Source organism: Melozone crissalis, unplaced genomic scaffold, assembly GCF_028551555.1.
Source record: "Melozone crissalis strain CALT ecotype California unplaced genomic scaffold, PUWL_Pcris_2 ptg000039l_1, whole genome shotgun sequence".
Taxonomy (NCBI): domain Eukaryota; kingdom Metazoa; phylum Chordata; class Aves; order Passeriformes; family Passerellidae; genus Melozone; species Melozone crissalis.
The window spans coordinates 4,095,070-4,111,968 of record NW_026535817.1 but is presented as its reverse complement, the minus strand read 5'-3'; the positions used below and the strand labels follow the sequence as shown (position 1 = coordinate 4,111,968).

Here is a 16,899-nt window from a genome sequence, read left to right as displayed (position 1 = left end):
ACATCAGCCTGTGAGGAGAGTTACACCTTCACCTGAGGAGGAAACCAGCTCTCTCACCTGAGCAAACAGAACTCTAAGCTGGAAAGTCAGAGAGCTTACTTTGCTGCGGCAGGTTACCCTCATTATCACTGCAGGGTTAGTAAATTATAAATATATAACCATTAGGAGAGGAAAACTCATATTTAAGCACCAGCTCTGATATTTCTGCTGGGCTTGCTATTATTTTATTATTTCTAATCTTGTAAACAATAATATTTCAAAAGTAAAATATGATCACAGTGCATGTAACTCCACAAAGGAGCATCATCTGCTACGTATAAACAGCAGTACATGAGCCATTCCAGCTTGTCAGGTATGATTATCTACTAACTGCACACAGCCTCTAAACTGAAAGAGACCAAAATTTAGGTTGGAAATGCGTCACTTCCCCATATCCATTCTCCAGCTCATTTCTAACTGGAATGAAAGGCAACTGGGTGATGTGGAAGGCCTAGGGTATGTTTGTTGCAGGGAATGGGGCTGATGAAGCTTTGCTTCCTCCACCGTGTGCCCTGGCCAAGTGTCTGCCATGAAGTATGTGTTCACTGAAAGGTCTGCAGAGTCACCTATACGTGTCTAAATAGGGATATAAATAGAAAATCAGGTTGGGTACTGTGTGCAGGCTTTATTTGGAAAAAAAGGAAACCCAAACAGAATGAGAACAAAAAGAGCTTTTCAGTGTCTCATGCCTGATGCTGGCCAAGATCCAGATAGATCCCTACTGCTGGCTGAAGTTAGAGCCGTGTCAGTTTACACTAAACTGTGTCTGGCTGCCTGCTGCCCTGGATGGATTTTCTGAGAGCTCCAGGTCATCCAGATTTGGGAGTGTGTGACAGTGTTCACAGGGGTCTCAGGATGAGGGAAGAGACGAGGATCTGACTCCACGTTTCAGAAGGCTTGATTTATTATTTTATGATATATATTACACTAAAACTATACGAAAAGAATAGAAGAAAGGATTTCATCAGAAGGCTGGCTAAGAATAGAATAGCAAAGAATGATAACAAAGGCTTGTGGCTTGGCTCTCTGTCCGAGCCAGCTGACTGTGATTGGCCATTAATTACAAACATCCAAGATGGGCCAATCACAGATGCACCTGTTGCATTGCACAGCAGCAGATAATTAATGTTTGCATTTTGTTCCTGAGGCCTCCCAGCTTCTCAGGAGGAAAATCCTAAGGAAAGGATTTTCCATAAAAGATGTCTGCAACAGGAGTGTCCATCTTCTTTTGCTTGGCTCGTTCCTTATATTAGTGGCCAAGAGATAGAATGGTGTAAGAGTCATTTTGGGAGCCTAGAAAAATCTGAAAACCTGCCTGTGAGTTTCCCTTTTCCAGTGAGAAAGTCTTTTGGTTGGCAATGGTACATTTGGACATTTTTTGGCATTTCAAGATTAATAATATTGACTTAAAACATGCAGTGAGGCGGAGTAAGCTCTTGCTTTCCACAAATATAGAATGCATTTTTAATTTAAACATTTACAAAATAGAGAATGCATTTTTAAGGTACCCATTTACAAAAAGATAAAAACCTCTTTTTCTTTTTCTTTTTGTTTTTCTTTTTCTTTTTCTTTTTCTTTTTCTTTTTCTTTTTCTTTTTCTTTTTGTTTTTCTTTTTTTCCCTCCCTTCCTTCCTTCCTTCCTTCCTTCCTTCCTTCCTTCCTTCCTTCCTTCCTTCCTTCCTTCCTTCCTTCCTTCCTTCCTTCCTTCCTTCCTTCCTTTCCTTCCTTCCTTCCATATAAAGGACATTTTTTATGCCTGTTAATGTAGATAACCAGAAAAAAAACCTCATTAAAATTTCCTTACATTATGAAAAAGTATGAAAAAAAGTATTCCAGGAAATACATCAAATCTGGACCTACAAAATCTACTCTAAGAAGACACAGCTTTGTGAATTGATTGAAATCTGAGGGGAAAATCAAGGCCTTACCTTCTGCAAAGATTGATTTTGGGCAGCATTTGTCTCCATGTGTTCTGTAATATACCCAAATTCACTGCTCTATAATCAGGGTGATTTGAGTTTTGAGTGCTGCAAAATGTGAGTAAAACCTCTTCATCCTAGCTAACTTTCCATTTTCAGGTTTTTTTCATGTGACAAGAAGACATAACTATACAAAATATCATCCTGGTAGAATACAGGCATACTGTTGTGTGATGGGATCACAGTCAGCAGTCTTGGCTTTACATTTTTGAATCTGAATGTGCACGGCTCAAAATTCAGGTTTATTAGGAGTCATCAATGGCAGTTTATGCAAAGAGCAGACAGTTCCTTTATGGTGCAGCCTGCTTGCCAGTCTGTTACACAGTTGGGTGTAGCTGAAGAACAAGTGGGAGACAAATGAGGAAGTTTGATTCCTGAAGTAATTGGAAGCATCCAAAAGTATTCTCTGTATCTGTTAAAGAGAGCAAAGGACATTCTTGTGAAAAGCCTGGCTCCTGAAGAGAGCTTCTGCCTGTGGGAATCCACAGAATCAGAGGGTTTTGGGAAAGCTGCAAAAGGCAGGCCCCAGAGACAGCAGAACTGTGATCAGAGCTAAGCAGCAGCCATGAGATAGGCCAGCAGAAAAATTATTTAAATTGTAGCAAAGCAAGGACAAATAGAACAATGGTCTGTGTACTAACGCTTGTCTAGAAAAACTCTCTAAGCTACAGAAAAGTTTATCTAGCAAGATATTAGGAAGGCTGAAGCTTAATAATGGAGCTCTGTGCATTGTGTTTAAGGCTTACAAGCCGGTATTGTGTTTGAAATAAGCAAGCATTGTTTTAACCACAGGTACATGTGCTTATAGTGGTTGGATGGAACTAGTGTCAGTGTGCTTTTGCTTTGTGTGATTGGTCAAAAAACTTATAAAGTGAGTTGTTACATTAAGTTCTTTGTCTGCTGCCTGGGATGTGAGCTGCTGGCATCTCCCCATTGTCATAACCATGGAATGAGAGTGATGCTGGAAATTAAAACAAATTCTCAAGGCCCGTTCCACAGCAGCCCCGTCCCGTTTGTGATTTGTACAGAGATTCCTCCCGGTGTCACTCCCTCTCCTGAAGGATCATGCTGCTCTCTGAACTTCTCTGGAGATCTGGGCTGCTGCTAAGGATGCCATGTGCTTGAAGGCAGAAGGGTCCTGCCAGCCCTGAGCTCAGGAGAGTTGGCCTCTGCATGCTGCTTCACCCATTCACCCCACTCAAAAAACCCCACACTGCAAGAACTTGGTGTTTGATTGTTGTCCATTTAATCCTAATTAGACATCCTAATGTCTATTTATATCCTAATAACCTTACCATTTGTACTCTAGCTTGTACAACTTATGTGGTTTCCCCCTCTGGCTGTGGGTTTTTCTGTTGATATGGCTCATAAAAAAGCTGTTGGCAATATAAAATGATGTAGGCAATAGGAGTGCCTATCTCTACAGTATATAAAGGATTTCTGTAAAAATAGCCCTTATGTAGATGTTAAACTAAATGCTGATAGTTCTCACCTTTTATTTTCAATATTTGGTAGCTCACTGCAAGATGTTCCTATAGAAATTGGGAGTTCCTTCACTTAAAATGTGGAATTAACTTTTTCCTGCTATAGAAATGGCATCAAAAATATTATAAATACTTCATGCTTTCAATTATAAGACTAAAGAATTGGGAAAGAAGAGGAAAAATTCTAAGAGCTCTTCCAGCTCCTGTTCCATGAATGCATCAGTGTATCCTTTGTTACATTTTCAATGCTTTGTCCAAAATCCAGGAGAAGCAATTTCCATCAAAGATTTTTCCATAATCCAGAACTAAGTACCAGATGAAATTTACTCTCAATGTTTTCACTTTATTTTCACTATACTGCTAACTGTACTTTTAGAGTATCACTGACAAAGAAGTAATAATTTTCTTTCCAGTTCCTCTCTCCACAAAAATCCATCATTGTGTTGCATTCTTAGTATTTCCTTAGGTGTTTATCTCTTTGTGGTTTAGATATGAAGACAAATTTTCCAGCTGTATTAAGGTATTCTGTGATTTTTTGCCACAAAAGAAAAAAAAATTCCGTAAGGTTTACCATGAGGATGTTTATGGAATGCCTGAACAGCAGATTATATTGTGTATAGTCAAAATGCATCTTCATTTCTTTCTAGATGAGAACTTTTTATCTGCTTCTGAATGAACCTTGATCAGCTATAAAACTGCTCTAAGTTTTTCACTGAGTTCTAAGGCAACCAGGCTGCTTTTTGAAATCTGTGAAATATTTTCACTAATTCTTTGGAACAGGTCTTTTTCCTGTCTCGTGTTCACAGAACATAACAAGAGTTCATGTCTACTGGGTATTTTATGTGCACACAGTTCCTTTTTCCATATATGTTTTTTTAATGAAATAAGACATGGATTCTGAAGCTGGTGCTGTGAGAATTTTTGTTATATGAAAAGCCCCTTCATTAAAAATAATATTTAATTTTTTATTACAACTTTCATTTTGCAAAGATATTTTTCCTGTTTCTTCTCAGAGTACTCTCTGTGTTATAGGTGTCAAATTGATTGACTCCTGGGTAATTATTTTTCATTTGTGCAGAATTAGTACTATTGATGACAACTCTGGAAGTTCATTAATAGTCTGATAATACCACACAGTACTACTACATCTTCTGTCAGACAAAACAGTATTCACATCATGAGGCCAGAGAGAAGGCCAGTCTTAGAACAATACAGATTTTTTTTCATTAAATAGATTTTTTCTTCAGTTCCTTATTTCACTTTCATTTCCAAAGGTGGAGGAGGTAACATGGAAACACATATAACTGTGTTTGCCCCAGAGAGAAAATCCCTAAACTTGCTCCTTCAGAAAAGTCAGGTATAATGTCTGGGGTAGAAGTTAAAACTGACTCTATGTGATGAAACTAAAGCACTTGACCAAAAGTCTATCCTTAAGTAACCTCTTGAATAATCGCCGAACAAACAGTGGTTCTGTAAATTATTCTGTATAAAAGTACAAACAGATAAACTATAATATGGCTACTTTACATTGTAGTCCAGTGTTTTGTGGACATTTTATTGCTGCTGTGTCTGGAAACCTTGAAAGAACAAAAATTCAATCTACTGCTGAATATAGAGATCCTAACATCTTAAAAAGGCTGTGAAATCACCTGCAATCAAACAACAAATCCTTTGGAAAGTTATTGTTCTTGGACACAATAAATTACTTTTTAAGAACCATTAAGTTTTCAAGTGAATTAAGACAAAGGGTTAAGTGAGCAAAATGAGAGTGGCTTACACTGTTGTTTTATGGGATAATGATCTTTCTTCAAGTCTGATAAAACATTTATGGAGTTGCTGTGAGCTCCCCATAATGTTACTAATATAGTTGATAGTTAAAGAAGAAGCAGACTAACAGGGAAACTAACCGTTCTCCTAGAAAAACTATGTCTGAGTTCCAGGTACTTGGTAAATTATCTATGAAGCTATTGCTAATTATTTTATGGAGTTATCTATGGCTTTAACCAGGAAATTAATTAGTGCTGTAGCTGTATGTTGGTGTAATGTGAGATATCATTTTCCCCGTTCCCGTACAGAGGAGAGTGATTACAATTTAATACATGTCTACATGCTTTCAAATGATATAACAGTATTTTAATGCTTTACAGTTTATATCAGATCCCAAGCAATACTTCAGTGCCTTCACCTGCCTCCTCAAATACAGGGTGGGCAGCCAGTGCTTTTGGAAGTTGGCTGGAAGGAATTCCACCTCCTCCTTCAGAGACCATGCCACGGGTCCTTAGCGGAAGGACTGAATAGAGCTGTAATTGGTGAAAGGAAGGTAAAACCAAACTGAAGTACTAGAAATCTCAGTTAAATTCCATTATTTATCCTGGAGAAACTCTCTCCCTTGTTCTGCTGCTCTTATTGAGACAGACTTGCCATTGAAGAAGTTTATCTCATTTTGTCAGGTCGGCATTTTTCTGTTTGCAATATTTTTGTTAATATTATTCCTTACCAGTCCTACAGCATTTGCCTACACAACCATATCAGTGAGAAGGGTTTTCTCTACATTTTAACATGCAGCATTGTCCTGTATATTTTCATTTAATATCCCCCACACACTCCTGATAAAGTAAAAATGCCACCAAAACAAATGAACAAAACCCCAGTTATACAAGACCACTCCAAACACCTGGAAGCAGGACACCTAATAACAGAACACAAGGAGCTGAACATCGATTTTCTGCAATTCACCAGTTGGCATATCAGCAGAAAGCAGAAAGTTACTTTCTGAATGAATTATCCAATTTCCTTTGCCTTGTCCCTACCCCATTTCAGAATAGGTGTTTCAAAACTATTGATTTGCATATGCTTGAAGTACATTATTGGCTGAATAAATCCTTTAACAGGACTAAGCAAAACCATTCTTCTGGTAAACACTGCATGGGCTATTTAGAATAGACACTGAGCAAGTGAAAGAAGTCCTGTATCAAAATTCAACTTAGATATTTTCTTCTAAACTGTGTAATCTTTAGTGATTGAAGTTGTACTGAATCTGTCAGATGCCTTTATTCCTGCCCAAAGGCTTTTTGGGACTACTGCCTAACAATCAGTTCCCAACCAGCCAATTGCTTTTTGATTTTTATTTTGCACATTAGAAAGTAGCCCATTAAAAGCTGATTCCTTGAAAGAAAAAGGAGGAAATATAACACCTGCTTAGTAAATGATGTAAAATAGCTCTAAAGTAAGGATGCATTTAAAGTGAGAACGTATGAACACAGATGTGCTTTTCTTTATGTGAATTGCTAATAATGTTTTCTAAGACTTTTGGGAAACTTGCCTTTGTTGATCAGTTCATCAAAGAGTTAAAAGAACAAAATTGTGAGAGAGTTTTGCTTCGCATCAATCATTTGCTTCAGAATTTGAAGATCACTCTTCCCTTTTAATCAGCACATGGAATATATTCTCTTTTCTTGGAGAGGGCAATTTGTTCATTACTAATTGAAGTAGACTAATTATAAATGATTAGCATTTGAAGAAGGCTTTTAACTGCTATATAAGACCAGTTCAGTGTGCATTTCTCTGCACTTCTCATGAGTGTAACTTAAAATACATGATTCAATAAAGGCCTCAGTATAAAATAGGATTAAATGTACTTATAAGGCTTTAGCAGTCATTTTTGCTGGTCTTTAATCCTAATTCAAATGATGCTAAATATGCAGAATCACAAAAGACAGAAATCAGGTAATTCAGTATAAACATTCTTGCTTCCTGTGACATATTTCTACTACTTTCCCAAGTACCATTTCACTGCAAATATTGTTTCACAAAGAGTATTAAAAATACCTTAAGCTTTTAGTTCAAAATGGTAAACAACTCAAGAGGTAATACTGATCCTGCAAATCCAAAAGAGTCAGAGAAATTTACACTGAAAAGAATTGGACAGATTTTTTAGTTGCTTGGAACAGCAGCAACGGTATTGATAGGTGCATCAGTTTTGAATAAAGCCATCAAAATGAATTATTTACATACCCAAATATGTCTAGAAGAGAAATAGGTTTTTTAGCTCCTCACTCCTCTCCTTGCTCTCTGGTCATGACAATAGATGCTGCATTGCTCTGCATGATTTTCAATCTGTGAACATGAATGTGACTCCTGCCTTTAGAACAACTCACGTCTGCAAGGCTAGGGCAGGGAAAAAGGCAAAAAGAAGAAAGGAAGTGACTTTTTGCTTGACGCCCTTCTGGGAATCCAGTTTTTCTCTTGGTGAAAAGATTCCTCACTTGACTTTTCTATTTTGTCCTCTGCAACTTGTGTCAGTTTTCCAGACTGTATGTTCTTTATGAAGACATCTATCGCTATAAAAATTCCTTATAATTCCCTCTCTCCTTCCCATTTCAGGACCAGCTTTGAACATGAACAAGGACCAGTCTTGAGCATGAACCAGGAGCTGCAACCAGGCGCCCCCATTATGAGAACATTCCTACACAGCATCATAAATGTGGAAGTTTGCATCAGTGCATGAATGAACGCCCCTGCCAAGCTGATCCAAGGGTAAAATGAAATACCAGGTGCTAAAAAGTGCAGTGCACAAACACAGTCAAGGCACCCTGCACTCACAGACCTTAACAAGACACACTATCAGGTTTTCTGAGGCTTCATGATAACGGAGGTTTTTTTCATGAATGGGGTGGAGAATGATGGGGATGTTTTTTACTTTGTCACCTCAGAGGTGGAGCAGTTAAAATATGGAGACTGAGCTGAGAAGTCATTTGGTGTTCCTGCTGCTGAATTACTGGAAATTGCTGAATGGGGAATTGGATGAGTCCATGATGTTCTTGGCATGAGGAATAAACACAAGGAGATTGTGTTTCATACAAAAAAGTGACCGAGTATTACAAGAATGAAAAGAGAGGGGTGACATGGACACAACTTTGTAGTAGAAGACCAGTCTTTGCAGCAGCACTTTTAATAAATGGGGGGGACCAAATTTGTTTTGTATTTATATACAAACATGGCAGTGAAATGCTGGCCATTCAGATTAAAAAGTGGTGCAAGTGAATATCAAGATGCCTATTTTAATTTTGTGGAATTTGAAAGATGTCAGAGAGACAAGGGGGCAATGGGTCTGGGATGCTGAGGGCTGTTAGTTGTATTTAAAAAGTATTTAAATTTAAATTTGCAGGTAAGGGTAACCTGAGATAAATATAAAGGCAAGAGTGAAGGAGACAAAATAATATGTATTTTGAATTTCCCACCAAGAACCACAACAAAATCTAGAGAGTTCCTTAGAAGAAAGACAGCAGGAGAAAATTATCATGGTGCAGAGTCAGAGAAGCCAAAAGGGGACTGATTTCAAGAGTTGCTTAGCTGTATTGAAGGGAGCTGGAAGTTCAAGGCAGGACACAGAGTGCTATTTCTGAGTGTAAAGAGATTGAATAGAGAGGAGAAATGGTAGTTAAAGAGGCTAGGGGGTGGGACAAGTTTATTTGTGCTGTGACATGAGAGGATGGGAAAGTGAGGCAAAGATTAAAAGACAAAATAGAGACTAGCAAAACTGAATTTAGAGTTCCAGTGTTGCAATAGGTAAGTAACAGGGAGTGAAGACAAAAGATTGTGATGAAAGAAAATGGAGAGGACTGAAATAAGTTCTAAAAATATGTCACAGATGTTTCTTGAATTGCCAGACGGTGATCACTGTGCCTACTGGGGATGATGAAAGTAGACAGGTCCAGATATTGCAGGACAGACTGCATGATTCTGTGATGCTCTGATCCAGGCTGCCTTGTTTTCTGGCAGAGGCATCACAGAGGGAAGCTGGGGGCTGGATTCCTTGAAATTTGGCTGAGGTGGATCTGAACACTCCTGCTTCTGCATGAGGCTGCTACCCAAGGTGAGTGTCTGTGACAGTGTTCACAGGGGCTCTTGGACTGGGGACGAGATGAGGATCTGACTCCATGTTTCACAAGGCTTGATTTATTATTTTATGATATATATTACACTAAAACTATACTAAAAGAATAGAAGGAAAGGTTTCACCAGAAGGCTAGCTAAGAATAGAAAAACAAAGAATGAATAAAAAAAGCTTGTGTCTTGGACTCTCTGTCCGAGCCAGCTGGGCTGTGATTGGCCATTAATTACAAACATCCAACATGGGCCAATCACAGATGCACCTGTTGCATCCCACAGCAGCAGATAATCAATGTTTGCATTTTGTCCCTGAGGCCTCCCAGCTTCTCAGGAGGAAAAATCCTAAGGAAAGGATTTTTCATTGAAGGATGTCCGCGACAAGTGTCAGCCAAACCACTGAGAGAGTTTTGAAGAGGCAGAGGGTTAAACCTGTGGGTCAAGCATGGCATGAGTGGGTGTGTGAACATGCTCTGAACTCAAAAATGAGAGTCTAAAAACCTAAACATTATCCTGTCAATTTTTCTTATTCTTCTGACATTGAAACAGGGTGGAATTGAGACAAGTAAATGCAGAAATAAAGTTTGAAATCAAAATCAGATAGACAGTGTTTGCAAAGCCTTATTATTAAAGTGACAATGAACAGAAACTTCTTGGATCACAGAGATGAAGTCAGATACCTAAAGTCATATCTATTTCAGAAGTCTGAGTCCTTTAAAAAATGGTTTTTAGGCTTTTCATCCCTTTCTTCTGAACTGATCTGCCATTTTTGAGTGCTCTTATTAATGTTTAGTAACTGTAGGGATGTTGATGTTCCAAACAAGAGGATATCTGGGGATGTCCTCCTTTTCCCTGTCTCCCTTGTAGAAAAGTACCCAGTACAGCATATCAAGAGTAATGAGATTTTTGTATCATTATAAAGATAGAAGTGCATTTTAGCTCTGTTATCTACCAATGTTGTCATCTTTTGCACAGGTACTATTTGCACAAAATAAAACCAACTGTAGGAAAATCTGTTATAAAGCCTGTCCTTCAAATATAACACTGAAGAAGATAACTGAAGGGTAGTATTGCAAAGTAAACTACAAGTGGCTTTCACAGCTTATACTGCAAGTATCCTAACAAAGTCATAAAACCAAAATATAGCCACTAGGTATTTAAATATCATTGCTATCATACAAAACTAAATAGCCTGTAATTTTTCTTTTTTTCTGTTTTATATGCCAGGGGATTCTTTCAAATGTATTTACCATAGTCATTTCCCCCCCATTATCTCCTAAATTTTTGCAAATTTGAGCTCAGAAATACTTACCTATATTAAAAATTCCTGATATTCCTCCTCCTCTCTTAGTTTCTCTGTTCCACTTTTCTATCTCATATCAGAAGCAAAGTGTAAATGTATTTGCAGATTTCTCTTTTTTCTCTCCAGCTTTTCTCCACCTGCAGGCCTTTGATTTGAAATTGTAAGGCACTTAAATCTTCTGCCAGCATTCTTATAAACAGATTCAACTTGTCCTTTTGTTGATGCTTCAGCATGTAGCCAATTTCCTCTCTTTTCTTGCAGTTTAGAAGACCTCAGATAATTCTGCCTCTGTTCTCTCACAAATATATGAAATTCTAAGTAGTCATCTAACTTCACATTCATGAGGCAATTTCATTGCCACCAAATTGCAGACTTGGCAAAACACTGTCCATCTGCCTTTGAAATGATTTAAGAAAGGATTGAATTTCAGAGATGCTGGTGCAGACAATCTAATCTGCTACATGTCTGCTTGTACTTTTACAGAATAGCCTTGTTCTTTTGCATATCCCAGCATGGAATGCTTAAACTGTTGTTGAGCTTAGTTAAAATTTCCATTCCATTCACCAGCGCTTCATATTTTATTTGATAAAAGACAAGATCAGTGGGATTCATAGAATTTGGCCTAAAACTGCTGATAGCAGGAAACAATGCAGTTCTGAATAGATCTTTAGAAAGGACTGACTGATGTCAGTGTGCACTCTCGTGTGGCTTGGCTGCAGTTTTGGGCTGCTGAAGTAGAAGTGGTGAATGCTTTTACTTGTGTTCCAAACTCTTAGTTAATGCCTTTGCAGATAGGTTATCTGGGAATGGTGTAATGTATTAATCCCTCAGGTTTATTTAGATAATCCCCCTCTGAAGATTTAAGCAGCTGCCTCCTCAGATTCCTTGGTCTGAAGCCGGTCAGATCATCTGGAATCCAGTGGGGTTTTTTTTCCCCTTTTCATCTTCATTTCAGGACTTTCAGTCTGCAGGCTGTAAGCATCCACAAAGGAATGTGAGCAGCTGTGGTTGCAGAGACGTGTCTGCTGAGCAGCAACATGTGCTCACAGTGGCACAGTGGCCTGATGGGTGGGATCCTTTTTAAAAAAAAAAAGAAAAAGTATTTATCCTGTCTCTTGAACAATGTGTTTAAATGTAGAACAAGCAGAAATTCTGATTTGCTGTCCTTTCTCAGTGGTCGCTGTCGCTCAAACAGTGGCCGTCCAAATACTTCAGTGTTAACTTCCAAGCACACTAAATCTGCTGCAGTCAGGAAAGATATTAAATACTAAAAAAAGAAACATACTGACTAAGTTGCTGGCTCTCAGGCTGAACAGTCTCATACATCTTTTACCCTCAATAGCTTGTAGACTCTGATGTAAGAGAGGAAGAGTGGCCATGTACTCGGAGAGAAGGCATTTTCATTATGTCAAAAATAAGTGGCTGAAACCTGAAGTGTGGCTAGTGCTGAGTGTACTTCCTTGGCAGGAGCTGGTGGCATTCTGAATAGCAAAGCCTTTGAGATGTGTTTCAGTAGTCCTGTATTATTTATTTTGATCACATAAATGTTTATTATCTGTCCCTAAAAATAGATGAAGTGAATTTGAGAATGTTGCAATGTGAATAAACAGCGAGTCGATGAAAACTCCTTTGGCAGTGTACCTAAGCCACAATCAACCACTCACAATTTTTGTTGTATAAAGACTTTGGGGAGCAGGGGGGAGTTAGTGTCTGTAGGCTTATTGGCTCTGTGTACATTTGCTATGACCCTTTTGTTAGTGAAATTACTCAGGAAGGAGATAGGAATCAATGCAGCACTGCAGGCAGTGTAAGCCAACTTGTGCACGTTTCGAATATAGTTGTTAAGATCTTATCTTGTCATGCTTGCCCAAACGATAACAAATCCCAAATACATTCTTACCATGGGGCTGCTCTAAACCAGACTGCAGACATGGATATTTTGAGCGATAATCCAGAAATTTGTAGCAACAAACTTTGCTTTCTCTTTTTGCCAACAGCGCCTAACTGCTGCTGCAAGCTGAACTCAAAGATGCTGATGTGTGTAACTGTAGTGATGGGTTTATGGTAAGTATTTGAAGCTGAATTTTCCTTTTTTTTTTTTTTTCTTTTTAAGTCTTATGACCTATATTTCAGTTAGTTGTAGAATACCCTTGGAGTGGTTGTGAGCAATTCTTGTGATTTTTCAGCTGTTCTGAAATCTTATTCCTCAGTTTTTGTCCTGTGCAGTAGGATAGCACTTATAAAAACATATTTTAGTTGTTTTAAAATGGTGTAGTCTTCTATACACTACTGAACGTTTGAATTGTGATCTCTTATTGAATTGTGCCCTTTATTTGATATGTTGTCAAATGCCATTTCAAATTTCTTTCCAATAGTTCATCCGATTGATTCCATCATCTTCTATCGCTTCCATCGTCTCTTCCACCATTACAACATAGCAGTAAGAGTAACAAAGTCTGATTTAATAATCTGTCTACAACATTTTATAGGTAAATAGCATCTTTTTTCCAAGATAGAACCAATGTTGTGGAAATCAGTTAGACATTTAGCAGCATTGAAAAATATACGTTTTAAAAAAATCTTTAAAATTTTGGTTTTTCTAGAAAAGATAAAAAAAAAAAGGAAAAAAGCCCCAAAATCTATGTGATTAGGAGAATAGCAGCCCTGAGATTATTCTCTCCTATCTGTTAAAATCCGTTCCTAGCAGACATAACAAGAGCTCAACTTCATGGCAAAATTGATTTGAAGTGCATCCTCACTCTTGACTTTCTCTGCGGTGGCTCATTTCCCTTTTCCGTGCTCCTTTGCAATGGCATTCTTCCAAGCTGTGAGACTGAGAAGTACAAGCCCAACACTGATTTCAGCAGGGAACTGCAGAGACATTTGCCCTTTATTGTAGATGCAGAACATAAATTGAATCCAGGGAGAGCAGCATCTTGAAAGTACCCTAGGAATAATTTTTCTAGAGCAGACATTTAGATGATGAGCATTGTTCCCTTTTGCTAAGCTTTTTTAATATCATAGAAAGTCAAGCATGTTCCTACTGTAAATATTGTATATCCCTTTTTTAAACATGATTTTTACACAAACCCTTTTGGATGGCAATACAAATGCAAAATACTTAAGATCCAAATTAATTCAGAAGTAGAAGATTCAATTTGGAACTTTGCACAATAAATAACTGCTGAGTGTGGATTTTGATGGAGCATAATTTATCAGATAAAACTGCAGGTCATGGTGTATTTAAGGCCACTACTTCTAATACTGGATTTTATTGTAAAATCAATTAATTGATCAATTAATTATAGTCAGTCATTTATCATCCTAATGCAGACACTTTTTCTCCCTCAAAGTCAGACTACTCCTCTCTCATAGGAGTCATGCTTTCCATAACACTTTTTATTTTATTGGATTAGTTTGGAAAGGGAGAAGGCAGACCTCAAAGCCACACAGGCACACAAAAACAATCACTTTGTTTCCTCTGTGAAGGCAAAAATCACAGGCAAAACCTTCATCTGCAGGGAAAGAGATACTACCAACCTAAACTAGAATCCTGAGTTTCTTGTTGTCCTTGCCAAATTGAATGTAGGGATTGAATTCAGAAATAGTTTATGGGAATTTTCACAGAAGTTGAGTCCATACAGTGTTGCCAGAATGTGTTTCTAGTAACAGTCAAAAATTCTTCTTAGCTTGTACCAGTTAAGAGGTTCCTGTTTGATTAGGGGGTGGCCAAGGGGCACACACATCCAATGGCATTTCAGCAGCATGGCATTAAACATGGCACCAACCATTCTAAAAACCAATCACCAGGTCAAAAATCTACAAGTTGTCTTTGCTCCCTTGGACAAGGGAAGGTTCAGAATGGAATCCAGAGAACCCATATCAATTATCTCCATTTAACAGGAAATGCTGATGGTAAGAATACGTATGAACAGCTTCAGAGGGTGTTTCCCGTCCTCACCAGACTCTCCTTTTCTGCAGTTACTTATTTTTCTTCTGTCTGTCACAATGAGGCACAGTCAGAAGGGTGGGATCAGGGGAAATTGAAATCTACACCCTCTGTGTGTCTGCTGTCTTTGTCCAGTGGATTTTCTACAATTATTCTCCTTTTGAATTTCTTCTCTTTTAAAGAGTGAAATTAAATATTCAAGGGGCCAGAAAGAAAAAAAGAGGAGAAATATCTCCTAGTGAGGGGTGCAGCTAATCATTCACATGCTGATTTTTTGGATCTAGCGTCAAACAATTCTTATTTATGGACTTTCAAATATCTTTTTTTGATGTATCCTTCTATCACAGTCTAGCATTCATCACTTACCTGTCTATAATCAAACTTCCTGTGATACGAGGAGGTGTATATACACTGACTATACATAAAAGTTTTGTATTTAAGTTTTTTTAATTACACACCCCTCATTTTGATGAGGTGTATGATTTAATCTACTTTAATTATGAATCTTTTTTTTCCTGCTGTATGTATTACTGATCAGTTTTTTGGTCACGTGATGCATATATTTCAGTTATTTCTTTCATATAAATTTAATTTTTGCACGTGAATCCCAAAAAATAAACAACTGTGAAAAATTTATGAAATGTAAATGCTCATTTAGAAATTATTTTTTGTGAGTCTGGTCTGCATTGAAGTAATGCAGATTATAAATTCGATACCATTTTCTGCAAAAACAACAAAAAAGAAAAAGAACAGAAATTCACAACTTGAGTTTTGCAATTTTAAGAGAAGGCCATCATGATGAAAATTCTTTCATTCCTAGTGAGATTACATGATCATAATCACAAAAGAAAACATGCTTTGTACAAATTTAAATAGTAACTAGCCATGGGACAAGTTGTGGTCTTGTTCTATATTGAGTTACTCTGATGGAGGGTAATCATTTGCTGCTCAGGGAATAAAAAGAACTCCATATCTCTGTCTGTAACTTGTAATTTCATTGTGTGGCTTACATTTCCTTTTTTTTTGCCATGGTTTTCCTGTCTCTCAAGAAACAATGAGAAATTCAGTAAACTGTGAAAAAGTTCCATTAGATAACATCTGTTTTCTGGTGCTTCCTTTTTACTTTTTTACCTTGAGTAAGGTCACCTGGCTTTTCTCCAGAGTGTTTAACAACAATGAGGAACAGATTCATAATGTCAATGGGTCACTAGTACATTTTTGTCAGTGGCCTATATTTCTCCTTCAAGGTGTTCATGTTTTTACACTTGGAAATCCAGCATGAGTTCATTGAGACTGAACTTTAAAATGGAAATAAATAATGATTACATCATTTAGTTTTTCTCTTGTGTCAGGGAAAAATAGGTAAAATATCCTTAAACCTTTATCTCTTTTTTTGTTGCGTATTGTAAAGAAGTCAGCATAGCAGACTTACCCAGGAAGATCCTAAAGGAAGCTTGAGTGAAACCCTTTTTTCACTTCCAAAGTATATTTGTAGTCTGATTATTTGAAAAGCTCCATTATTATGTTGGCATTCAATGTTGTTAATAGCATTTTCCAAAGGAGAGCTGGTTATTTAATTCAACTCCCAACTTTTTTAAACAGAAAATGGAGTCATATGAAAACGCTGAATATATTCTAAATAAATAATTGAAATTTGCATATCATATAGAAGTGCCTGCCATAGAGAGGTTGATTATAGTGAGATTTATTACACAGGGAAAACATTTTTATATGCTGATTCAATTAACTTTGAAAACTTGCAGTAGTGTGCTGGTATTGCTTATAGCCAGTATTTGCTTCCAAGGCAGCAAATTTATTGACTGTGTTCAGTATAAGCCCCAGGGGTGGAATCATAGAATGGTTTGGGTTGGAAGGGACCTTAAACTACGCCTAGTTCCAACCCCTGTGCCATGGACAGGGACATTTTTCACTAGACCATGTTGCTCAAAGATCCATCCAACCTGGCCTTGAACATTTCCATGGATGGGGCATCCACATCTTCTCCAGGCAACATGTTGTGATATCCACATTTTTTAACATGATTTCTTTGTCTAGGGATTTTTTTTTTTTTCTCGTGGGAAGCAGAAGGGCAACAAGAGACTTCAGAAAAAAAGAAAACAATTTTTATTTCCTTTGCTTGTGTTCTGTTCATGTGGAATGGGTTTGGAAATTTTATACCCACAGGTGATTGCTTGATTGGACTCTGGTGTGAGTTGCCTTAACTCATTGGTGACTGGGGCTGTGTTGGGACTCAGG

General features: G+C 37.6%; 1 long non-coding RNA gene across 1 annotated transcript in view; it reads left to right on the top strand.

The window, feature by feature from the left end:
• The first annotated feature begins 5,653 nt into the window (after positions 1–5,653).
• The window catches only part of LOC128941875 (uncharacterized), a 29,824-nt gene continuing 18,578 nt past the window's right edge, over positions 5,654–16,899 (top strand). Inside the window, exons 1-3 of the long non-coding RNA XR_008483585.1 lie at positions 5,654–5,822; positions 7,886–8,038; positions 12,692–12,758. This is a non-coding gene — a long non-coding RNA (uncharacterized LOC128941875). The remainder of the gene's footprint in view (positions 5,823–7,885; positions 8,039–12,691; positions 12,759–16,899) is intronic.